Source organism: Rhipicephalus microplus, chromosome 9, assembly GCF_043290135.1.
Source record: "Rhipicephalus microplus isolate Deutch F79 chromosome 9, USDA_Rmic, whole genome shotgun sequence".
Classification (NCBI taxonomy): Eukaryota; Metazoa; Arthropoda; class Arachnida; order Ixodida; family Ixodidae; genus Rhipicephalus; species Rhipicephalus microplus.
Window position 1 is genome coordinate 40,874,731 of NC_134708.1, and position 27,099 is coordinate 40,901,829.

A 27,099-nucleotide genomic window follows, 5' to 3' on the forward strand; every position below is an offset into this window, starting at 1 on the left:
CTTTCGCTAAAGCAACAACTACATAACGGCTTGGCCAAACGAATGCAGTGTGCCGGAAACATTACGCTATCATATTGGTTCACCAAGCACACGAATTGCCATGTCTGAGTTCTCGTACAAGAGCTAGAGAAGTGCCGGCGAGTGCGACCGGCGGCTGTCGGTGAGAAGACACCTAATTACGTTCTCTGGGAGTACTTTAATCGCGTCGCATTGATGTTTGTTGCTTCTTGAGCGGACACCATACACAATGAAAAATGCTTCATTTAGGTTAATTGATGCCATATGGCTGCGCTGTATTGTCATACTTAATCGTCGTAATCGTGTATTCTGAAACCCGGAAGCACGGATAACACAATTGTACGGGCTCGGTCACTAGGCCTAACCTTTGGTGGAAATCATGGTGGTAGAACATGTGGTGTACAGATCCCAGCTTGGTACACTATATAAATTGCCCGCCATTATAAGCCCACCCATCATCTGCTTACTGCTTACCAGCATTATCGCGATGGTGGGCAGAGCTTCTCAGCTTGGTACACCATGTGGCCCACCATAACAAGCAGCACCCATCATCTGCTTAGTGCTTCCCAGCATTATCGCAATGGTGGGAAGAGTTTCTCAGCTTGATACACCATGTAGCCCACCATAATAAGCGCCACCCACCATATGCTTAGGGCTTCCCAGCATTATCGCAATGGTGGGCAGAGTGTCCCATTATTGCCCACTATCTAGCCTCTGCTTTCCACCATCATTTCCGCTTTACCCATCATCTGTACACCATACCACCCAGTATGTCCCGGCATAACCACCATATTTTCCACTACGTCCCACGATAGCCATCATAATTTCCACCATGCCCACTATTATTTCCACTACGCCCACCATGTTTTCCAGTATCCACCATGGCAATTTTTCCCGATAGGGTAGGTGTTTCACTGATACTTGGTTTGACTCAAGTAACAATCAAAAGCCTTATTACATAGGTTAGTATTGCCTTGTAGATTGCAAGGTGGTTTGAGTGTAGCCTTGTGCCTTTGACTAAGTACAATGCATAGCTCATTACCAAAAAATTCCCCCAACTAATATGATGTAATCAGCGAGACAGACACAACACCCGTTCGTCGGGCAAGCTGTTTTTTTCTGCTTCTTCTTTCTCCTCCTCGCTTGCCTAACATGCGCGTCTGTGCCTGATAGCCAGTTTCGGTCTTCGTCATCACACTGAATATTTCCTGAATTTTCTGAAGAAGCATGTATACCTGTTGCTAAATTAGCTATAAAAATGAACAGAGGATGTATGATAAATATCTTGTTTACTGGTTTGAAGTATGAATACAGATTCTTGAATGTAATTGTTTAAAAAAAATGGCTGGTATAAATATGAACATGCTTTACAAGAAAGATTGCGTGGCTAAATCATTGTAGGTTAACAGTTCACGTGAATGCAGCAGTATTTAGAGAAAAGCTGTTGCTTTAAGTATTTAACAAAAAAGTAAGAGCATTTTCAGTTGATGTAGTTTTATTGGAATGAGATATCGGTTGGTTACTTAATATAGCCTATGCATAGGCACTAGTTACACACTTTGCCGTCTATTAGCAACTAAAGTGCATGCTCATTTTCTTTTTAGAGGGACACTAAAGAGGAACAGTGATGTTGCTTAAATCGACAAAGTGTATTCTGAGAATGTTAATGGCATATGTTTGACCACCATGAGTTCATTATTAGAGGAGAAAATCAAGGTTGAAGTATTTTTAAATTGTATGCCAAAATCTCCATGCGTCACATAAGAAATTTCAAAATGTACTTTATGTATTTTCGTCGCATTGGCTCGATGAAATTTTCTCATACTTCATATGCTATGTCTGTGGCACCCACAGATAAACAATGTACTTCATTTTTATCTCTTAGAAGCTATGTAAGGCCCAGTAGATGCGTACGAAATTTCATATATTATGGAGTTTAGTGTGGGAATCTCAAGGTTGCATCGCCACCCCCATTTTCTTTTTTCAGGTTTTATTACTAAGCGTCATGTCGTAGTAAGAGTGACATTTTTGGGATTGTGAAATTGTATTTTACTGATGGACAAAAAATCGTTTGGCTCTTTAGTGTCCATATAAAATATTTGAAAACTTCATCTTCGTTGACATATAGTCATAAATAAAGCTTATATTTGTGAAAAGCAACTTCAAAGGCCAACAGAATTGCTGCTGTGACATGTTAATGTGTCCTCCCTTGAGATTTTTCTCCATTTATTCTCTTGCCACAGGCATGTACATATAAATTCTGTTAATTATTTAATGTGAGGTACACTGGTGCTGTCACTTGAAATGGGGTGGGAAGTAAAAAAGAGAAAAAAGTGACATCAACTGGACAAACTCTCTCGCAGCATGTCTCTGGTGCCTGCAGTTATTTGTCACTCATCCTTCTGTAGAGGACAGTGTCCCCCTTTGTCCCTTTCCTTACAAAATTATCTGCCACATACATGAAATTTTATAATAAAGTATATAAGGTTACACTGTATGCAGGGCGTCCAATAACTGTGGCTCAAGTGGACAAGAAGGTGCTCTCCATCAGGCCTCCTCAGTGCTTCACCAGACTTCCACGCTCAATCAAATAGCGCTGCCATTGGAAGGCAAGTGAATGGCGGCACTGGCTCCTGTTCTACGCTGTGCCAATCTGTACAGGGATCCTGCCCCAGCGCTACCTTAACCACTTTGTGCTCCTCGTTGAAGCTGTGCACATACTTCTTTCAGAAGGGCTAACTGCGCCACAACTGCAACGTGTTGGTGAGTTGCTCAGATTGCTGAACTATAGAGATTGTAGGGTTGTCAGTTTTCATGTAGAGATATTCAACTCCTCAAACGGCCAACCATCGCTGGCCACAGTGCACAGGATGGGTCGAGCTCCATCGAGTGCACCCTGCAGAGCACACCATCGGGCAACAAAGATGGAGCACATGAAACGTTTGAGGTGTGCTTCGTAACATGTCGCCAAACTACAAACCGTTCTTACTTACTCTCCCGCTCATCGACAATGTGCAAAGACATGTGGAAAAATAGAAAGTATTTGACGAGCAATCACCAATAATCGTAAACTTGGGCAATGTAGTTGTGTCTTCAGGGGTAGAGTTACAGCAGCTGACGCGTGAATTCTGGCATTATAATTGATAGCACGAGCCCGACACTCACTGCAGCGACAAGCTGAAGTGATTTTTTTCACAAAATGCCTTACGATTCTTACACAACATTGCAGCTTACAAGTCTCCTATAGCAAAATTTTTGACATACTAGTCAGCTAGGGCAATATATGGTGTGCAGCTCACATTCACACAAAGCTTATTGTAACACAGGCAGATAATGCATGCTGTCTACAAGATGTTCAGTGACATAGACTAGGAATCTGATTGATATGTGGGGTTCAACATGCCAAAACCACCTTATGATTATGAGAGACGCCATAGCGGAGGGCTTCAAAAATTTCGATTACCCGAAGTTCGTTAACGTGCACCCAAACCTGAGCACCCGGGCCTACACCATTTTCGCCTCCATAGAAAATGCAGCCGCCGCATCCGGTATTCGATCTCACGACCTGAGTTTCAACAGGCGAGTACATTAGCCACTAGACCACCGCGGCAGGGCGAGACTAGACATCGAGTTAGATCAGTCACCGGGGCTACGTAATGTTAAAAGAAAAGGTACTACATATCGTGAATGCGGGAAGTTGCCATTTCATTCGGTTGAGCCACTGTAATCTGTTGCAATTCGCATGTTTAAAGTATTTTAAATAGTAAATGCAAGAACCTAAATAGATCTGTCTGTGAATGATTCTTAGGACTTGCTGTACTGGCTTAACATGTTTATGCAAAATCATCAAAATCGTTTCAGGGCCGAAAATGATGTAAAGTGAAACTTCCATCTTTCTGCATCGTCTCTGTCACTGTTGGTGCTTTCCAAATCCAGAACTTGGAGTGAAAAATTATCGTTGTCAGCAATGCTTTCAGCCCTAAAGAAACAATCTGAAGAAGCGCCTCCTTTGAGAGGCTCAGACTACACCATGCTGCCATGCTTGCACTAAGAGAAATATGCATGTGCTCACAGAACGTTCTATTTTTTACAATGATTTTCTTTCAAAACTGTGGCCGCATATGTCCATCTGCTGTCAAGAAAACTAAACCAAACAAAACCGGTTGCAGTATAAAGTGAAATCTCGCTATACCCAACTTCAGGGGACCGTAAAAATTTGTTCGTTATTCTTAAAGGTCGTTATAGCGAAAGCTCGAAAATTAATCATGAATACTTATTTCTCACCGACCAAAACGACTTACCTTTACAACAGTGGGTCCTTGAACTCGTTATCATGAGAAAAACAAAAAACAAATGCACAAGTAAACACCACAAAATGCACGTTTACTTTACAGAAGTCTGCTTTTTTTTAACGCGAGCAGCACAAACTTTGCAGCGCGAAGGCCTCCAGCTCATCCACATTTTTGTGGTGCGATTCGGTTCTTTGGTCACAACAGCCTGCTCTTTGCCTTTCAATTGCCGAAGAATATTCATTGTCTCGCTTAGTGAAAACTGCTTCCGCTTCTTCGTCGCAAGCAGAGATGAACTCATTTGTAGTATCATCGCAGCGTAAACACCCACTTGCTTTGCGGACGCGATAAATAATTACCGAAAAGAGATGAACACAACAAAAAACAAGGCCTTTGAAAAAAAAACGTGAAGCGTCATGGCTGTCATCGTCTCTTTCGAAGAAAAAAAGTGCTAAAAAAGAAAATTTCTCTCGTTTCGCTTTCTGCTCTCTCGCTGTCTCAGGTTTTCAGCGCCCATGCTTCCTGCTCCGCAACTCCCACTTTGCGTCGCTGACCTTGCCCTCCCGTCTTGCCCTCGCCTCTGCGCCCGCCTGTTTGTAAACCTGCAGTGTCTCTGTTTCAACAAAAAGAAAGAAAACAGTCGCCCTTTTGTTTTTTTTTTCCTTGACACCGTCACACGTCTTCCGAAAAGCAAGGCGTGCTCAGGCCAGAAGGCGCGTGCTCAGGCCAGAAGGCGCGTGCTCAGGCCACAAGGCGCACGCGCGTGCGCATGCCAATATGGAAGAGATAGGCCTCGAACTGAAAGTGCTGTAACAGATGACGCTCCATATTGCTATCCACCTATTTTACGAACACAAGTGTAGCGGCAAGGGAGAGACGTGAGACGACGTCGAAGGCGGCCGACGGGGCCGTGCCAATGGATAAGTGGCATTTAACGTCCGAAAACCACCATATAATTATGAGAGACGCCGTAGTGGAGGGCTTCGAAAATTTCGACCACCTGGGATTCTTTAACGTGCACCCTAATATGAGCACACGAGTCTACAGCATTTCCGCCTCCATCTAAAATGCTGCCGCCGCAGTCGTGATTCGATCCCGTGACCTGCGGGTCAGCAGCCATGAACCTTAGCCACTAAACCACCATGGCTGGGCACGGGCCGTGCCAAACTTGCAACTTTATTCGTTGTGGCTGAAGTGTAGCGGCGGCTGCCAGCGGCCGTAAAGCCAGGCGCGTGAACTCGTTCTCTTAACGCGCACCTCGAGCTTTGCATGAGCTGCGCGAGAGGCATGGCACTGTGGCTATGAAATGATGATTGTGATGATGCCACTACAGATTACTCCCCCCCCCCTACACACAGAAATGAACCAAGCATAAAAACAATGAGAGCACGAATACAAAAGTGTCCAGGTCGAGAAGCTGAAGAGTCCGCGAGCAATCCAGCTCGTAAACGGAAAGGGGCTATCAGCAACCAGTGTACCTCTGGTGGGCGACACTGGGAAAAGTGCAGAGGTCGAAGGAGACTCCAAGACCCTGTGGTCATAGACAGGTGGACATCATAGTAACCTTGTGGGATCACTCGAGAGCACGCCCCGTGCCGGGAACGCTCACTGCAGGCGAAGGTGGTCGGTGGTGGAGCCGTGTCAAGGCGCTGAAGAGGCATAGCCGGTGATGAAGCCGAGACGGTGCAATGCATCGAAGCGGAGCCAGGACGACCGAGTACTGAAGTGCAAGTACCGCGGCGGGGCCTCCGACAGCTCACAGGGCGCAGACCAGGCTTTCGACAAGGAGTAGCGGGCTGGTCGTGCTCGTTTGGACGTCGCCGTCGATAGAACACCGGCGTCAGCGTTTCGTTCCGGCTGGCGTGCCGGCAGGGGTGGTCGAGTCGATGGACGCAAAAACGTCGGGCCTGAAACACGGCACCGCGCGCACTACGCGTAGTCATGCGCATGATAAGTGGTTGGCCATTCCGTCGGGAAGACCTAGTAGGCGCTTGCGCCGTCTTGAAGACCATGGCTGCAACGCATGGCTGTATAGCAGGATGCCTGAAAAGGGGAAGTTCTGTTTTACGGCGAACGCGATGATTTCTTCTGTGCGCTGTCACGGGTGGTAGACAGGCAGTAGGATTGGGCGTCGTCACTCGTGTCATCAACGAGCCTGCGTTGCGGACACACGTCTGGTAGTTGCCGTCCAGTGTCAAAGGTATAAATGTACCACCCACGCAGGTGGACAGCCCGGTGGTTGTCCGCCTGCGTGGGTGGTACAAAACGTGCCATCTGTACGGCTATTGACGAAGCTGCCACGTAGTCCTCGGTCATTGCAGCAGCATTCGGAAGTTCGGTCGTAGCATGTAACGGGCAGGAACTTCAGCTGCGGGAGACGTCGAGATAGATGATAGTGGCTGCTTGCAAGACGTAGAGCGCGTTAAGGCCGGTTGAGAGTCACCTTTGGACACCGTCAACGGCGGTGCCTCCACGATCGGGGGGCGAGTAGCGGGCATGACGATGTCCGTAGTGTCGGCAGGCTCCAAGGCGTGCTCCCACCTTCCGCACTTTAATTTCTTTTGTCAACTACGTTGTTTGACAGAAATACAATAAAAGGCACGCGTCAATTAGCATGCTAATACCCACCGGCCCTGCAAGAGACAGTCATCGGTGAGCCCTGCTGACGCGGTCCACGTCTTGCAGCAACGCGAGAGGCGTCCGTGCGCACCACATCGAACGCGCATCGACGTCACTCAGACGCGCCGTCGACGTCGGACAAGAAGCGCGTGCATGGACGAGGGTATAAAAAGCGCGTCGCGTGTTCGCTAAGTGCTCTCTCTCTGGCCTTCGCTTGGGCCTGTGGTGTCTCATGTCATGGCACATCCTGATGCCTAGTATATCGAACTACTGTACACAGTAAACCGATTCTGACCCTTAAGGGTGCAAAAAGGGTGCCGACACCCTAAGCACACCCTTTGAGCACCCTATTCGCTTCTCAGCACCCTACAAGCGGAACCTAAAGGGTGAACACATCAAAAGGGTGGAAACTAGGGTGCAACAACTAATGGGTGCTGATGAGCACCCATTAGGGTGCACAGTCGCCGACAAAGCTTTGTGAGTAACGTGGTCATAGAGCATAACCAACAGCTTTTAGATGTCTAGTGGTTAGACACCATGGTCTCATTAATAGCCCCACCGCAGTAACTGATATCTGAATAGCGATAGTGCCAGGCTGAACGTAAGTTCTGCACTGGTTCTTGCATTATTGCTGCCTCTTTCTCGTCGCCTCACGGCCGGCGCTGACCAAGCCATGCGCTACAAGCTCACTAGCCAATGGCGGAGTACGCAGCTTGTAGAGCTACAACAGGATTGTGACTTACACATAGCCTCGTTTGCGCCTAACACTGAAAACAAAGCTTCGTCCATGACAGTATATATAAATCATACATTTGTTGATGCAAAGAAATACAAACCAACAAGACCGTGGTAGATAAAACAGTTTTTGTGTTGTACAAATATTTGTTAACCTTACAATGTATCTGTTGACACGTGTTACCAATTTTTATGGCGGGCTATGGACTGACGTTCTAATATTATAACTATAAAGAAACGTTTTCTTGATTTTGTTCATAGAAATATTCTTCAAAGCAAGTTAAAATGAGCCTTGACTAAAACATTTTCCTAAAGAAAATTCACTAAAGACAGCTAAAATATTGTTTGCCAACTAATACGCTTATTTTGATGTGACAAATTTTGTTTGCTGCCTGTACTTTGTACTAAAATACAACCGCTTTGACACTGTTTTTAACAGCCAGCTTAACCACTCAACCAATGTACAGATGTTAACAAGGTATCGGTATAAGAAATACACAAGCAAGCAAACGTTTCAAATTTCGCGCGCTCTTTCACATTTCAAATTTTGCGCAATTACGCGTATTGTGATTTTGTCATTTTCAAAGATAAAAAATAATCTATGCAATACGCACTAACGTATCTTCTATCTTCACTATTTTTTACTTAAAATTTAAGCAGAAATAATCTATTTACTTATCATATAAAAAGTTATGTGCGCAAATGCGGATCGGTGGCGTCAGCAGGACAGAAATGGCGGTATCTTCCTGGAGGCCGCGACGGCCGTGTGCCGAGCGTTTAAAGTCGATTTTTTATGTTGTTCAAAGTGTGCTTGCGCTGTCTTTCGTGTTGTGTCGGTGCTGCTTGTTACGAAGATGCACTATACTCAAGAGAGGACCGGCTGCTTTGTACCGTCGAGCGCTCGCCAAACTAAAAAGGTAGGTGGATGTTTCTGCTGTCGACGCTTTGTTTTTTGCTTCTCCGGCCAGGCCGCGGCGTGCCCGATCCAGGCTGTTATGCTCCTCCCGCGGTTAACACCGAAAGCGCTATAGTATAATAACGTTGTGAACTAAGGTTTTTCTAGCTGGTAGACGATAAGTGAGTTTTTATTAATGTAGTGAGCCTGCTGGCGTGTCTGCTTTCATTAGGCTCAAGTCTAAGCTCAGAGACGTTACGCGCGGATGAATTTTTTCTGTGGAGAAGGAGGTTAAAGCAATGTGCGCTGTGATGCTGTGAGTCGGCGGGCGATGCTCTTCACGCTGCGAATCACTATATTTTTGCAATGCCGTCGGACGCCGTTTGGGGACGGCGCATGGAAGCCGTAAGCGTCGTCTGTGTGTCGCGTGCGTTGGAGTATTCCGGTGATTCGCGTTGAATTAGATCTTTCCGTATTTAATTTAGAAGAATGGAGAAGAATAACGTGGTGTCCGCGTTGGTATTTACGCGGCCTTGTTCGTTTTCTGTGCCAAAGAAGTATATGAAAAAAGTTTTATATGTTACTCGTCCTCTTTTCAACAGCTACATGATCATTAAATGTGTGTGACTACTATAAGGTAGATGTGTTTTCCTGTGTGACCAAATGTGTTTGCATCCACCGGGCACGTATAATATTAAATTACCATGATATTCAGCTTGATTAAGTGTGCGTAAACTTGACACAGCGTGCTGTAGGTGCGGTTCTCAAAGCGTTGTTGCGCCTTTGGGTAGCGTGGTGCGGACTCGGGCCATCCGAGTCCCCGGAGAGGACGAGTAGAGAAGCCGGAGAAGGAGAAAAAAATGTTTATATACAGTATTTACATGGTAGCGTGGTACAACGTGAAAAGAGAATCACCCACGAGCGCCTCTGCGCTAGCGTTTTTATACATCGTCCGCCTTCCCAAGATCCCTTGCAAAGAAAATTTATGCGCAGGATACTCCAATGAGATCGTCGTCTTCCTCTCCGTCCCCGAAGAGGGAAAGCCAAACACCGCCTCCCTCTGAACCTAGGAAAGGGGGCAAGGCATGCCCAGTTCGCTGTTTGGTGAGGGAGACCCCACGCGCCAGCGTGGCACCACAGTGAGATGACGTGGAATCCCATGCGCAAAGTCGCTCCCTGATGCAGCCAGGTTGACTCAAGCAAGGCAGAATACCCCGTACAGCTGCTGGGTCGACGCTGCTTCGGAGTGTCGCTCTCGGCGGCTGACAAAAGCTTGGCCAACGACTTTTGTGTCAAGAGGAGCCGGCGACGTGGTTTTTCCCGATTGTCCGCGTCCGTCGCCGTCCCGGTGCAGGGTTGACTCATCAACAGCTGCCAGGTGCCAGCAGGCCGCGAAGACCACGTGGAACTTGGGCGAGGCACAACAGCACCCCCGCCGCCAGATGATACATCGGGAGGTCGAGTTGTTCCATGCAGCTCGGCCGGGTCGATGTCGGCGACGTTCCGGCAAGGCTCTTGCCTTCTCGAAGGGCCTGGTCAAACTGGAATGCTCCAAGAGCTGGCCTCTGCGCCCCGCTTCGGTGAAAAGTGGGTGACAAGCTCCAAGAAACGACCTTTGTCAGCCACACACAATGCGACAAGCACCGCGTGTACGCCACTCTCATCGCCAGGCCTCAGATTTTACAAAGCAAACATCTTATCTTAATAACTTAAGCTCAAGGAAACAATGTGCATACTAATCGGGACAAGTGTCCAGTAACTCTTTCATACGTAATTCCATTTGGAATCGAGATAACATTATAATCAAGCTAAACAAGCAAACGGTAGAGCTCGGGACAACGAGGGAGTCAGTAAAAAATTTCTCTATGCCCTCACTGTAACACATTGAAAAAAAAAAGTACACATAAACTAGGTAAAGGTAAACAAAAAAAATCAAACAAACCTTCCGCGTCTTTTGACGAGTCAAAACGCTCGACTTAGGGCGTCTGCATTTGTATGAAGGCCACCTCTCTTGTAGCGCACCTCGAAATTGTGCTGCTGCAGTGCTATGCTCCATCTGAGCAAACGACCATTCTTAGGTGACATTTGGTGTAACCAGGTTAGTGGAGAGTGATCAGTTTCTATAATAAACTTAGAGCCAGCAACATAGCAGCCTAGTTTTTGTACGGCCCAAACAATGCAAGCACATTCTTTTTCCGAAGTGCTATAAGCCTCTTCCCTGCTGCTCAATTTGCGACTCAAATACAAAACCGGCCGCTCCTCTCCACTCTGGTCCGTCTGACATAGCACTGCTCCTAAACCGCGTTCGCTTGCATCACACTGAATAGTGAAAGGTTTTGCAAAATCCGGTGCCCTCAAGACGGGTTTCTCACTCAATGCGTGCTTCAGCTTCTGAAAAGCGTCTTCCTTTTTAGAGTCCCATTGAATGTTCACAGGTTCGGTCTTGCGTAAACTATCTGTCAAAGGGCTGGCAATCTCGGAGTAATTCGGGACGTAATGCTGATAGTAACCTGTGAGGCCGAGGAATGCTCTCATCTCGGTCTTAGTGCTGGGACGACGATAACCGACCACCGCGGCTACCTTGAGTTCGGACGGTCGACGACGCCCATTTCCTACAATGTGCCCTAAATAGCTTACTTCAGCACAGCCCAAATGACATTTCTCTCTCTTTACCGTAAGACCTGCATTTTTGATCCGTTCCAAAACCATCCGAAGGTGTTCAACATGGTCTTCCCATTTGTCCGAAAATATCGCCACATCGTCTAGGTAAGGCAGCGGACCTCTCAAGTTCCTGCCGTAGACAAGTTCAGCCGGACTAAAACCCGTACTCTCGTGTGGGGCCGACCTCAGAGAAAACATCGCAGCTGGTATACACCTCGGAGTCCTCTTTATTCATTCTTGCGATAACATCGGACACTTCGCCTGGTAGTACGCATATCAGTTTTTGTGGCCAAGTCTCCCTACTAAACCCTGCATTTTCGCATGCTCGCTCAAAATGCACGAGGTATAATGCAATGTCGTCACCCGCCTTGAAGGTGTGGATTAGATCCTTTATCTTTGATTCTCCACCCCCTGAATTTCGATTTCCCACGGACATACGAAGCTCCAGTTCTTTCAGACGGATTTCATGTTCTTTATCCTCGCGATCCCTCCTTATTTCATCCTCTCTCTGTTCACGGGCTAAGCGCTCACGCTCCTCTTTCTTTGCCAAAATGGTTTCTCTGGCCTCAATGGCCTCTTCTAAACTCACTTCCTCTTTTCCCAAGTGCTCCAAAATTTGTTGTTTTCTTTTAACCGAGCCGACCGAAATATTCAGCTCCTGACAAATTTCGAGGAGTTCTTGGACCTTAAACTTCTCCATCTTAGATATGCACACCGTTTCTCTTCTAAGGTAATTTTGCCCACGAGCCACCCAATTCTTGGTCTGCGAATCAAAATTTACCAAAATCACCCTACCACGTTACCGACCATCTGCGCTAACGAGTCTGGCGAAAAGAAGAGCAAACACGCGGCACTCACCACTTCGATGCAGCCGACGCAGGCGAATCCCATAAGCTGCCAGCCACTGTTGCGCCTTTGGGTAGCGTGGTGCGGACTCGGGCCATCCGAGTCCCCGGAGAGGACGAGTAGAGAAGCCGGAGAAGGAGAAAAAAATGTTTATATACAGTATTTACATGGTAGCGTGGTACAACGTGAAAAGAGAATCACCCACGAGCGCCTCTGCGCTAGCGTTTTTATACATCGTCCGCCTTCCCAAGATCCCTTGCAAAGAAAATTTATGCGCAGGATACTCCAATGAGATCGTCGTCTTCCTCTCCGTCCCCGAAGAGGGAAAGCCAAACACCGCCTCCCTCTGAACCTAGGAAAGGGGGCAAGGCATGCCCAGTTCGCTGTTTGGTGAGGGAGACCCCACGCGCCAGCGTGGCACCACAGTGAGATGACGTGGAATCCCATGCGCAAAGTCGCTCCCTGATGCAGCCAGGTTGACTCAAGCAAGGCAGAATACCCCGTACAGCTGCTGGGTCGACGCTGCTTCGGAGTGTCGCTCTCGGCGGCTGACAAAAGCTTGGCCAACGACTTTTGTGTCAAGAGGAGCCGGCGACGTGGTTTTTCCCGATTGTCCGCGTCCGTCGCCGTCCCGGTGCAGGGTTGACTCATCAACAGCTGCCAGGTGCCAGCAGGCCGCGAAGACCACGTGGAACTTGGGCGAGGCACAACAGCGTGCAATTACGCCTGGGTCAATACATTTTCTCTATGAGTGGCCGAATAGCCGTACCTTAGCTGTGCAAGCACTAGGTTGAGCAGTAGTTCACTCGTTCTAGTGCAATTTTGGTGGTACTGCTTGTTCCCCCCTGCTCACATATCATTGCATTCTTCTGGTTTGTAAAAAAATTGTGGGCGCTGCAGCCCGCTTTAGAGTTAAAACTTTGCCGAATACCTATATGTCTACAAACATTCTAAAACTAAGTTATACCAAAGCTTCCAATGACACTTTCGAATACAAGTGTAATGCTTTATCTGATATCATAAATTCTTTATGACCTCGCTGCAGATTTACAAGTGACCTGTGATATGTGCAGTGTATGAATGCCTAATTTATTGCTCAAAACACAATAAGGTTATACATCACAGTATGCGTGCATATGTTGCTGCTGACATGCAAACTTAGACATTGTATTTATCTAAGAATGAACAAATCTAAACTGCCGTTTTTTGAAGATGTACGCATCAGGCCAATTGAATAATATCAAAAATAATGTTCACCAAGTGATTGTTGTTTACTGCCTTGCACCAACGTCACCAAAACCACCTTGTTGGTACTTAGACCACATGGTAGGATGCAAGATTCATGACGTCATATTGAATGTTAATGTCACATGATATGCAAGGTAAATTGTTATTAGCATACAGAGGCCAATAACGTTATTGTCTCATCGTTATCATAATGAAGCAGGTTAGGCAATATGTGATTCTGCTGCCTTTACGTCATGTTGGGAAACCATTACGTTATGTAGCTATCTGCAGTGTCTGAGATCCTGGTTGCCGGTCAATATTGCAGAAGCTTGCCTGCTTCATTGTGATGGCATGGGGTTCAAGATTGATGTTTTGTCTTAGCGTTTCCACTTTTCCTCCCCTATGGTCATTAGACAGCTTGTGCTGTTTGATTAGAAGTGAGGAGTAGTGCCTTTTTAGCCAACCAGAACAATTTAGATCAATGATCACTATGAAGCAGCACACAATATACATTTAGTGAACTCAATTTCAGGCAAATTATAAACTTCCGAATGTTAGCCGTTTGAAGGAAGCTTTATTCGTTGAACTCATGAGAATAAATGGTAGAGAAGGAAAGGCAGGGAGGTTAACCAGACCAGCAAAGACGGTCTATCACCCTACACGGGGGAACAGGGAGATTGAAGTCCTGTCGGAGTGGTCTGGTCGCTAAGGTACTCGGTTTCTAACCCGAAGGTCGCAGGATGATATCCCGGCCTTGCTGGCTGCTTTTTCGATAAAGGTGAAAATGCTGTAGGCCTGTGTTCTCAGATTTGTGTGCACGTTAAAGAACCCCAGGTGGTCGAAATTTCTGGAGCCCTTCACTACCTTGGTAAAAATTCATGTGTCAGTATTGCTTTAATTTTATGCTTTATCTGCAGTGGATGCATATGCGCATACGGACATGTATATGTAGTGGTATTGCAATTTTACGGAATAAAATATTCATATGGGGCATATTGCATGACATTTACTTAAGAAACACATCACATGGGTATCATAACTACAGAAATGCAAATGTGCCTCTATGGATGCACTCGTGCATATATTTGGTCAGCTTCAAGAAAAGAATTTATCGATTGCAGGCAGCAGCATTACTCACGCATGTTTATCTCTTAATTACGTGCAGTCGATACAGCTAAAAGGGGGTGTCTTCATCTAAAAGTTCTAACTTCATCTTCGTGCATGAGTGAGCTATAAAGGTGAATGAAAATTCACATGTATGACATCGACATGAAAAGCTCTGCAGCAGCATGTTTTTCGTTGTATTTATACTGCAGCATGCCCTTTTTGTATTTCTCAGTTGCGTGCCACTAAATATATGTTGGCCATGCGTTTCTAGCCATTCACTGCAATTCGGCAAGCAGCGCATGCAGTCTAGACAAACCACACTAAAATAATTTTTTTGCACTGGTGCAGAAATTCTTCGGCACGGTCTGTCATTTCATTTGAGTGAGGCTGCTCAAGGAAATTTCCTGACAAGGTCAAGGAGCCCAAGCACCAGCGAACTCTGAACCATTGTTTCAAGCATCAGCTCTGTTCAACCTGCTTATGCGCTGTGCCTCACCAAGCTACTGGACGCTGCCTACTTATATGAAGTGGTCTTCATATTCTCCTCAGTTTGGCAGCAGTGTGTGTGGTCTTCACAGTGCTTGCCAAAATCATTTTTGCACAGGTGAGACACTTATTTCCTGCTTTAATTGTGTTAGTATTACTGCATGCACTCCTGCCAAGCAAAAGTACTAATGTTTCCTGTGAATTGTTTGTCATGGTAAACAGAGGATTTCAAGCACAAAATTCTTACTGAACTTTGGTCCTTCAAGAAGTGTGGAATGAAGGTGGTGACAGTGTCAACGCGCTCTCTTTAGAAATAAAGGCTTTGCATGAAAAGCCTGTTGCACCTTGAAACAGGCACAAAAAACTTCCAGGTGAAAATAAGCAACTTCAGATGAAAATTGAAGAATTTACACTGTATTCAAGGTTGAACTATCCGACATCAAAGGCGTCTTAGATGAGGGTTTTCTTTTGACGCTGTCCGAAATTTTTGGGCGATGATGGAAAAACCATTACTCCTGATGATATTGACACTGCAGACAGAGTAGGAACAAACAAGCCTAGTTTGAAAAAAAATAGTAGTGCATTATGAACGATGTTACAAATGAAATGTTCTGGATAAGGCAAAAAACTTTTGTCTGTCTACAGTGGCCTTTCCTTTTAGATCAAGTAGTCCTATTTATGTGAACGAACACTTGACAAGACAAGGTAAGCAGTTAGTGAGAGCACGAATGCAAAAAAAACAAGTTGGATGGAGGTACATTTGGATGCAAAGCACGAAATTTATAGCAAAAAAAAATTGGAAACACTAGCAATTTTAAAGACTGCCTTCTTAAAAGATCTGGCAAAACGCTGTGTTGATGCCTTCAGAGCCACACTTTTCTTGAGCTTGCAATGTCAGTAAACTATGACTGACATGGCAGAATTTTGATACCTAGATAGTGAAAAAGGCCACCAGCTATCTTCAATGCCTTTACCTTAAATACTCTTAGCATTATAAATAAGACTAGTAGCCTGTGTCTCTATTTCGATGACATGCCGGTAAAATTTGATGCCATTCTTTTGACATAATCCTTGCATTTTTTGTGCGATATAGCCACCAAAAATACCAGGGTACAATTATCATGGCATTGTGTAGGTCATGAAATGGGGAAATGGAATAGCGCTGTACATCTAACGTTAATTTTTGGCCGATGTCAATAGACTTCCGTGTGTTAAGCCCTGTGTTGAGTGTCTAGTAGTCAACTTGGGGGTTTTGTTTTGCAGCAATTAGCGTGCCTCCATTAGGTCATAAGTAGGAATTTTGAGTTTCTGGAAACTAGGTAACTTGATTTCTCGGTCACAGATGCACAGACGATTTTTCGCTCAACACCAACGGGGCAGACGCCGGCGGCGGGTTTTCTGCGACACGAGCTCTTCAACGCTATCATGTTAAAAAGCTGACATAGGCAGCATTGACCAAATGAATGCAAAGAATAAAGTCAAGTGTCCTAGCAGGAATCCAAACCTAGTATTCTGCTTGGTAATTAAGTATTCTACCACAGAGCCATGCCCAGCCTCGGTTATACTTTCCAAATAGTCTCAAATGTTTGTGTAACATCAACTGCCGTTGTAGTACTGGCTTTCAAATTTTATAACTATTACATGTGCACTCCTATGATGCAGCCGTGAGGTCGAGTCAAAGTCAATTGTAGTCAGGCAACATCCTGTGAAGTATTTGTGTAGCAGTGTTGAGGGCTACCATCGTCGCGAGTGCCAGCGCAAACACCAGTGCTTCATACCAGCCTACCACTTCTAGTGTGGCTAATATCCATGTTTCTGTTGGCATCGTTATGAAACAGCAAATAACTGCTAATGTTGTCAAAGGTGTGACATCTCCCCATAACAAATGAAACATATGCGGCTGCTTAACGTATGTGTGTGCGAGAATTTGTACTTATATTGAGCTCCACTTCATAAGATCACTCAATAAAAAAATTAAAATACATGTTATGCGTGTTTCGCATAACATCGATTCCCAAAGCATGTGGGGTCTGCCAAATTTTTAGCATCAATTTTGTAACCTAAATGCTAACATAAACAATTATTTATTGAACATGAACAGCTGGACTGCAACATAATAAGTTTAAGGTATTAGGAAAACTGAATATGTTCATGACTACAGCATACCTAACAGGCAAATACTAGTACTACATACATGACACACTATTGTAGAGCTAGACTAGAATATTTCTTATTGGCACTTTACAATTCTTTAAAAACCCTAATTACTTTCAGTGCCTTATTCGATTTGTTCAAATCGGATGTGCGCAATCACTTGATGAATAGCTTTTTTACTCAAACCTAACTCATGTTTCACGTGTGCATCATGCTGAATCATTGCTCAGATGTTTCTTATGTATAAATTTTCTTTCTACTATGCTATTTGTTTTTTATGTGAAATCTGTTGTACGTGCTACCCTCTGTAGGCCCACAGGTACTGTCAAGTTGTTTACACAGTTTTTTGCCTGGGGGACCTCCAACAAGCATGTTTTCCGTTGAAAACAAAGCGAATTTTGATGCTGACTTCTACTCACATCGAACTAAGAACACTCCAGCATGACAACGCATTTTGTATCTTGGACAGTCTGTCTTGTGAAACTCTTAGTGATTACTTCTGTCTTTATTTTAGGCTTCCGGGTGCGGATGTGCTGTAGAGAAGGAGCGCCCTGACCTCACTTTTGTAAAAGGAACCAAAGTCGCCTGGGCAGCTGAAGATGGATTGTGCAAGTGTTTGAATGATCACATTATATTAATCCAACACCACTTGCATTACTTTGCCAATATTTGTGATTTTGTAACACACAAGTTTAGAAACACACACACATATATAAAAGGAGAGCTGTAAATAGGCCTTGAGCAAGTTTGTAGTCAAGGCTTTTAGCATGATGACCAAAGCATGTTATATAAGCCCACATGTTTTACCACACACCTACTCTCCTATCTATTTTCTTTTTCAATTTTGTGGGCACTGGCAACACCCTCAATAAGCGCCTTTGGACTGCTGGTACCTCTAACTTATATTTTGTTGTTCTAAATAATTTATTTGTTACCTACTATGCAAGGAGGGAAGTCAGAATGTTAAAAGTTAAAAAAGAAGTCTCGTCACAAAAAAGATGTCTACTCGTAAGAAAAAAAGATTTGAAAAAACAGAAGATTGATCCTCACTCACAAAGATCTCACCGTTACAATCGATGCAGAAGGTCATAGCTCATGTTTACTATTGTCAATCTTTTTCGGTTGTATGCTATGTACAATAAAATAGTGACTATTGGCATCATGTTAATTTATTTGTCATAAATTTTTGTTGGGGCCTAATATCTTGCATTCTCACATGCATAAAAGCTCACATCTGTTACACATAATTTAAAAGAGTGCAATGTGGTAAGGTTCTGTATTTAGTGCATATTATCTGTGTGTCTTTCAAAGTGAGTATATGGCATTTGAAATAATCACCAGTATTCGAAACTTGTGAATTTTTAATTTGCAGGCATGCATGTCTGTATGATGACCCAGCATCCATAAATTGTGCATGCATGTGTGCAGCAAGGGGCCTTGAATAGATTACATTCATTCTGGACCAAAAATGGGTAGCACAGGCCATATACGCACTCTGGGATCAATTTCATGATTATTAAAACACACATATTTATTCAATATAGCTTGCTTTAAGGTATATATTTACATATTGTCTACTTCCACCTTGAACATTGCACCATGCATCCGGCACTCTGCCGAGCGCTTCTCGAGGGCACTTTGGTAACTAGTACACAAAGGTACAGACAGCTGTAAGTGGGCCTCCACTTTGTTTTCTGCTGGAGAACAACGGCTTTGCCAAATCACACTTCCTTTGTGGTGAAGCTAACTTTGCTCTTGCAACAGTACCAGCTTATCTAAAATTCGACACTGTTCTTTAGAAGTGCAGCTTGTTCTATCCAGCAGCCAAAAACGAAAACATGAGGAACAGCACCTGGACAGGGTAAGGCACAATTGCAGCACTTCTCGATAACAGTGCCGGATTCTCTATTTGCCTACACATAGAGAAAGCAAAACACTGGAGCCAACTTACCAGTAGCTTCACTGCAGAGACACTGTGTTTTAAAAGACGATGATGCAAAAGCCCCACCTAGAGCTGTCACTGTGTTTCAGTGCTAGTTTCATAAGCGCCTGCGGAAGGCACTCTGTGGAGGGCCGGCCGTGTGCATGGTGCACGTGTTCAGGGTGGAATGGACGACTTAGTGTATGTGTTCAAGTACTAACAAACTGTATGTGGGCTGTCACTCAGCATGGTCTACAGAGTATACAGCAATCTGCATTTTTAGACATCTCCAGCATCAATCCTAGATTTGGCCCACTGGTACGTCGATGTGGAGCACCCTTCCAGCACCCATTTGAAAGGGTGTTATGACTTCACAGCACCTTTTTTTAAAGGGTGCACTCATTACACCCTTCAAAATTTTTTGCTCTGCACATTTTCCTTAAGGGTGCTGAGCTCTGCACCCTTTCTCAGCACCCTTTTTTGAACACCCAATAGGGAGCAAAGGGTGTTCGTCTGGCGACAAGCTCATTTACACCCTTAAGGGTCAGAATTGGTTTAGTGTGTAGATATGTAAATAAATTATGCGATTGTGTCGTGAAGAAGCCTCCTAATGCCTAGTTCACACTGAATCATCCGCTTTTTACAGCGACCAAAATTCCCCTGCCGCCGAAACGCAGCATCATTCGCACTGGACGCGTCCCGCGCCGCCGAATATGCCATCTACTACGGGGCGAACGCGGGATGCATGCGCTGTCAACCGGTCGTTGTCACTTCTCGCAAACGCTACTACGCTATCCGGTGGTGTATACCTCGACGATTCTCTTACGCAAGAAGCAAGAAAAGACAGTACTGCTTACTTTGCTGGCAAGTGGCTGTCATGTAATGCACGAAGAGCAGAAAAACCACCGACGCCAGCGGCGTTGGTGGGTTCGTTCTGCTCTGCAAGACCGCAACAAGCTCGGTCACGCCAACAGCAAGCTCGGTCACCTCTTTCACGAAATACGGAGGCGAAGTAGGCACAGAGTAGGTTAAACTCCCGTTGGTTTCAACATTGTTACATGCACTGCGGCAACAAGTGAGTAGGGCTTGGCCGCCATTTTTTGAAATTCCTTGACTAGCGCTCCTATTGGTCCGCGGTGACCGATTTGGCGGCAGACGCTGCAAAAATCGGTCCGCGAGCGATCGGCGCGGAGAGGGCCCTTTCGGCGGATCTCGCCGCCGCCGAACCAGATTCGGGGCACTTTCGGCGGCCGGAATGCTCAGTGTGAACGCGGCCTAAGAGTTCCTCCTGTCCCGGCGCCTAGGTTTCCGCCTGTAGCCCGCTCCTCGATCGCATCAGCTTTCTTTCTGCCTATATTTGCGGGTACCAAAGACCTTGTGCAAGGCTTCGACTCCCAGCTGAGACCCCAAACAGGCTCCCTGGAGCAGTTGTCATTTCGATTTACCGATGTAATCACCTAGTAAACGACCAGAGGATCCTAACCTAAACAGCCACGATATTTGTAGGCGCAACATGCCCGTCAGAAATAAAGTCATGACCATTGATTTTTCGCGTAGAGCCTCTAGATTCTTGCATGATTCAATGCAAAAACTGCTGGAGATTTGGCCAAAGTGCGGGAGAATGTTAATCGAACCTTCCCTGCCGCGCCTGCGGATAGAGCCATTCTTTAAGTGAGTGTATTGAAAAAGCAGAAAAGTGTTGTCTCTGTGGAGAGAATCACTGCGCAGACGCCTCTGACTGTTCTGCTCGTTCTCACAAGGTTAAAATTCTGGAGAATATTGACTAAGTTAGAGACAGGGATTTTTTATGTTCTAGCCTTACCACACGCCACACTTTAAGTATAAATTAAAATATATCGGAGGCTATTGATACTGCTGTGGAAAAAACAGTTGCTAAGGCTATGGATAAGGTCGAATACAACCTGTTTGACTATTTGGCGCAAATTATATCAAATCAGATGCTGCAAGCAGTCCAGACTAGCACAGAATTTTTAGTATCAGCCATTACCAGCGATACCACGTAGCTCCATAATGCAGTGTTGGACGAACTTTCTGCATGTGTAGGCAAAGCTGAGCTGTCGGAGCCTGTGCAACAGGTGCACTTGGACCAACATACGCCTCAGCCGAGCAAAAGTGCTACAACGGATATCAAAATTTATATGCAAGCTCACAAACGTACCAGATCACCTATCTCCATTGTTCTTAAGTAGAAAGTTAAAAGGAATTAATCACCTGAGTGGCATCGCTGGTAATGGCCGATACTAAAAATTCTGTGCTAGTCTGGACTATTTGCACTAAGAGGCGGCACTAGTCTTGTTGTAATTGAGAATTTATACAGCGCGTTTCCTCCTCTCGCTACAACGCTGTCATCCCCACAGCTGCGCACGCGAAAAGCCTTAGGATTACATCTGTGGCGCGTCACAAGATGAATTTTGTCGTCTAGCAGTTCTTCGGGCCGAATGAGAAGCGCTTGCACGCCCGTATCCTTGCCACCGCCGCTGTCAGAGGAGATGACGAACCGACTTTACCGCAGTGTATCTTCTTAGTAACGCATAACTCGGTGGCCACGCGGGCGTCGCGCCCAAACTTGACCTTGGCTTTTAGACAGCTGAGCACCGAAAGCCTTCATTTAAGGATGTTGGCTACGCGCGGCTCATATGCACCCAGCTATGTGTGCTCACGTGGCTAGCTGTATTTGCATGAAAATCACTGCATCCTACCTTTCTCGGGGCTCTCTAAAACTGAACTGCAGCTAAGCGCAATCAATCGGGCTCCGAATAACTAACCATCAAGTGCTCGTCTTTCCAAGGTTTGCAGCCATGACAAGTAGGTAGGTAGCTAATTATTGCAGCTGAAAAAAACTACACTTTTTTTAGTTTCAGCGCTCCTTCAAGAAACCACAAGTGGTGGCACATTATCCCGAGCCCTAGACAAAGCCGTGCACTCTAATTGCATCGCTGTTGAGGAAACTAAAGCCGGCAAGTTACTACAGTTCAATCGTCACAAATCGCATAATTATGATATGCGCACGATCCATGGGAGTGCGTATGCCGAGTTTCACATTACAAATCGTAAGGAAATTATTCCAATCAGGATGAGAACACATGCAACATCTATGGAAGCGCGTTCCGCATATGCCTTAAAATCCCGAGTTCCAAGAGATGCTGTGAGTATCCAGGCTGAGTTGAACAATTGCAGTCTTGGTCTCTTAACGATGACAAATTTCTCTCGGTATTCTGATGGTGTTTTGGTTTTATTTCCACCTGATCCTTGCTAAGAAGAAATAGCCATCTCACTTTTTTGTGTGCAAATGACTGATGCCTTCTAAGAACATTGCAACAAGCAACACGAAAATAGGTTTCTATTTGCCATCGCCGTTTCACAGCTTTACTGTAAGAGGTAAATGAAATGTTTTGTCCTTGTTTTATGAAGGCGTCTAGCATCCGCTTTTAAATGTGGTTGCTTCTTTAGTCCTACTTATCATCCGCCAACAAAATTTCTGATATCATTAGACCAAGTATTTATCTGCTAATTTCGACCAATTTTCTAGTGCATAAATACACGTTCAGTTACACTATATGCTTGCCGCACTTAGTTATTAGCACACCTGCATGTTAGAAATCCGACTTTAACTGCAGTTACATTTCCGATCTATTAGTAATACCGCCATCTTTCGCTCATTCAGTAAGGGATTGATTGCCTAGAATGAGATCATCCCTGGAGTTTAACGATGTAACAGTCCTTTCACCTTCTTCCACCGCTTACGCTACAGTGCACCATATATGTTTATACGTCTACCTAAACGTAACATTATATCACGTGCAGGTATGTCACTAGAGTGGTGGCCTGCTGTACGACGTAGCCAGGACTACTAAACTCGACCGTGCAGAGCTCCAAGTTTTGGTACGAGACCACCAGAGGGGAATAGAGTTGATGGTTGGTTTTATGCGTTTCGTCGGCGTTGTCAAGGAGCGAGTCATCTACCATCTTCCCGACTACTTCTGCACGCAATTTGACGACCTTAACGAGGAATGCTGGTGATATGTGCGGTGGTACCTGGTCACCGATGACGTGCAGCACGACGCATATGAAGTTGACCTTGTGTGACCCCAGAGGAAGCTTGTTTTTTTTTTAATGTCTGTGTGGTTTCTTGTGCAGGATGCAAAGACGTGCTTGCAACAAAGTTAATGTCTACGCAATCTCATTATTTTATAGGCCACTCTGGTGCTACCTGGCCTATAATTTCATATAACGTCATGCAGCTGAAGATATTAAGAGCGCTCTTCAGCTACGTGAAGTTATATGAAAGTTTAGGCAAGCTGGCATCAGATGTGAGTGCTCCTCAGCTACCTAAACGTATATGAAATTTAAGGCCAGCTGCCACCAGAGGGGCCTATTAAATAATGAAATTTCGCGGAGACATTGACTTTGTTGCAGGCATGTCTCTGCATCCTGCATAGACTTTTCCTCTCTTCGCACACGGCCCATCTGTCAAGCTGTGTGATGCTACTTGTAAGCATTTAGTCACGTGCAGCATGCCGCAGCCCCTTTGAGCAAGACTTGGAGTATATACTGTTGCAGACATGTCATAATTAGCGTTAAGAAAGAGTGCGTATGGTGCGGATACGTTACCGAAGAAGCATTTTCTGAAATCATTTTAAGTTCAGTGCATCAGGTGTGGCGCATACGCGATGTCGATGGAATCCAGCTAGCGCGTGGCGATTACTTGTGCTTTTACTACATCAGCGGCGCATACCTGCTAAGAGTTTTCTGTGAGACACACGTGCATTCACTCAGACGAAGATGTAGATCCTAAACTTTTTGCTCACACCTACCTTGGAAGGTTAGCCAAGAATCAAATAGCTGACAAAAATCTTTGAAAGGAAGAACGATTAATCTCTAGTTTTTTTTTAACGAAATGATGTTCAATAACTATTTCGAAAATAAAAAAAACATTCGTGCAATAATTTATCACCGATACCTGCTCCTCCATACAAGCATCGCACAATATGCGATTCTTGTATGGAATTGCAGGGATCCGCTGAAAACGGCTACTTTCCCATAGGTTCTTAACCGTAGACAGTTTAAAGCAACAGGTCGGAACTATTCAAATCGTTTACATTTAGGAGCATAAAAGGTAAAAAAAAGACTAAGCATATAATACGAAGAAGACATGATATGATTGGTGACTAAATTTAAGGCACGAGTTAAATGCGATCATTCAGTACAGGCGTGAGCATAAGTGTGCAGACCATGAGGTCACCTGGCTGAAGGCATCGACGTGAAATCTAGCAACAAGACGCCTGGTGCGGTGCGCATGCACGTCCCGTCGTATCAGTTGGCCGCTCATGTCGCTCTCTCCGACCAGCTAGCGGCAAAAACGACACTTGGGTTCGCTGTCTTTGCTCTGTCGAATTTGTGCCGTCATTTTTTAACGTATAGGCTTCCACGGTGCCGATGCCAGCGCTGGGATCACGTAGTTAGTCATGCCAGTTGGTTCATAACTATGCGTAGGCAGCCTCGCAAAGCCTGATGAAACCAAGCACACAGAAATAAATTTTCTCAGCTCTGCTCGCCTTTGTCGCGTTAGGCCAAGTTGAACTTAAATAAGCCTAGTCAAGTGAATTTAGTGTAGCCAAATTTAATCTAGCTTTGTTCAGCACGGTATCGCCTGATAAATTCGGGCGCAAGTAACCTTAGGCCCCGTCCAGGTTGCTATTCTTATGTTAAGCGTAGTAAAGCTTTGATGCGCCCAGTGGTTCGAAGAAATAACAGGTACAGCGAAATCCGAGTACGCATAATTGATCATGCTATCATTTCATTTTGCTGAGAAAAATTTGCCCAAATAAGGCAAGCCTTATCGCGGCCGAATAATCTCAGTCGACTTCCTCACGAGCCTCGAGGTGCCAAACCCTGTAACATTCCAACTACTGACACTATACTGGTCAAGCTAATTTATGTCTACCTATTGTTACTCAGGACGCGTATCAGATATGGTTCATCAATTAGTCTGATATCTATTCACACAAGAAACATAGCGGTGTTTAACGTGGCATAATTAGGTTAATTAGGCACAACTTATCTAATGAGGCAGCGCCAAGGTAAGCATAGAAAAATTCATGTGTGGTTGATCATGGCATCATCAAACTAGTCTGAATATAATTAGGCGTAGTTAAGGAGGTTCTAATAAAACACAATAAAGTAATTTAGGCTAAACTTTTATGAGCTCAAAGTCAAAGAAGAGGAAGACACTGATTTGTAATCGCCGAGTCTAGTCTCATTAAGCTAAATAAATCTATATAGCCTTAAAATTATTTTTAAATATAAGTTTGTACTTACTGCACTTATTTCATCATAACTGGGCTCATCTAAATTAAACTTTCCTTGACGAAACAAAGCCAAGTTGGGCTGAGAAAACTTAATTTTGTGTGCTTGGCTTCATCAAGTTTTCTGAGGCTGGCTACGCTTTGTTATGCTTATAAACCAGCATAAGTAACGACGCGAGCCCGGCGCTGGAACCAGCGCCATCCCAGCCGCTACGTAAAAGAAAACAAAAAGCACAAATTTGATGGAGCAAAGGCAGCGACACTCAGTGGTCGTTCTGGCTACGAGCGCGGCAAAGAGAGCGACATGAGAGGCCAACTGATACTTCGGGTCGCGCATGCGCAGCGCAGCAGGCGTCTCGTCGCTAGATAGCGCGTCGATGCCTTCGGCCACGCGATCCCGTGGTCTGCCAAGTTAGGCTCACGCCGGTAAATATAGTTAGTACTTCATTTTGTGTTACGGCTTAAGCGGCGTACGCGACCTTCCACCCAATCCAGAGGGCACAGCGACATCAATCCATCGATCACCCATCTGCACAAAGTCACGCTTCATAAACTGAAGCGCACGATGTCGTAGCAGCAGTCTAAGAAACGAATTGACAATGTGAATGCTTGAAGTGACTTTCATACATAATATTTTTAACACTTTCAATCAGTTTGCATGAGAGCAACTTAACACCACATCCCGCACTATGTGTTAGGGGCTCACCTCTGGACTTGGTTTCCGATGCTAGCAGCGAAGAGGACTGGATGCTTCATTGACCATTCGGTGGCTTCCTTGTCCGGGCTTCATTCACACGGGATCGGAAAGTCCCGTCGCAAAATAAACTCAATGGAGCAAAGGAACCAGTTGAAAATTGAAGGCAGAGCAACGCGTCGTGGGCAAGTAGTACGTGACGTAGTGAAGCACACTCGAGAACGCCCGGAAATGGCTGTCATGCAGGCGTTGTATTTCAGGAAACCCATATTGGTTGTGCCACCGATTCGATGGATTATGCGTCGCGATACCATATATCTCACTTGAGCACTTGCCTGCAGCCAACTTGCTTCGGTGTCGCTTCTCTCAGACATTAAAAGGTGCGAATAGCGCGCTGGGGCTGCCATGCAGTGCAAACAAGTCCGGTGCAGTGCCCGGAGTTCGAGTCGAAGAGCACCGTGAGGCGATAAAGACGCACGTCTCATATTGCCGGTGGACGTCCAGGCCGTGCAGCGTAAGAAGCCCGCACAGAGGTTTGAAGCGCCCGATTTGAAGCTGGCGTTTGGTGCGGTGGAGGCATTGGCACTTGAGACGTTCCAAATTGTCAATAGGCGGCCACAGCTCTGGTGCGACGTATGAGCTCGAGGGGTCGGCGCGCGCTGCGATAATGTACGATTGCAACGTCACTGCACGGGTTCGTGGTGTCGATCATCACTCGAACGCTGATACGCCGCTGTCCGCGCATGCGCTCAGACTGTCTTGCATTCGTGCACAGTCGTCGAGAATCGCCGCTGCAAGACCACTGTTATTGCCGAGATCGAGAGTTCGGCGCCGACGTCCCGTGACGGGTAAGCGAGATTAACAAAGAACGGAACGTAAGTGATTGTGGCGCAATCGTTGCTAATTTTTTCTAAAAGGCAGGACACGCCGGAATAATGATGAAGATACAGTCCACTGTGTAATACGCGTATGCGGCTAAGGAAGAAGCGCATATGCCCCATGGCCTCGCAAGCTTCAAAGCCCTTACGTATAGGTAACACAAGTGAAAACAGAGTGAGCGAGATGAACGTAAGATGAACCGTTACTTTTACCTGCATCCTGAATAGAAAATTTGTGAATAA

General features: G+C 45.4%; 2 long non-coding RNA genes across 2 annotated transcripts; both read left to right on the top strand.

Moving 5' to 3' along the window:
• LOC142771685 (uncharacterized) lies at nucleotides 1-26,295 on the top strand. Its single transcript, XR_012886068.1, has 3 exons — nucleotides 1-160; nucleotides 2,521-2,781; nucleotides 22,784-26,295. It is a non-coding gene; the product is annotated as an uncharacterized LOC142771685 (long non-coding RNA).
• LOC142771684 (uncharacterized) lies at nucleotides 8,387-18,205 on the top strand. Its single transcript, XR_012886067.1, has 3 exons — nucleotides 8,387-8,578; nucleotides 14,746-15,001; nucleotides 17,552-18,205. It is a non-coding gene; the product is annotated as an uncharacterized LOC142771684 (long non-coding RNA).
• Nucleotides 26,296-27,099: the final 804 nt, after the last annotated feature.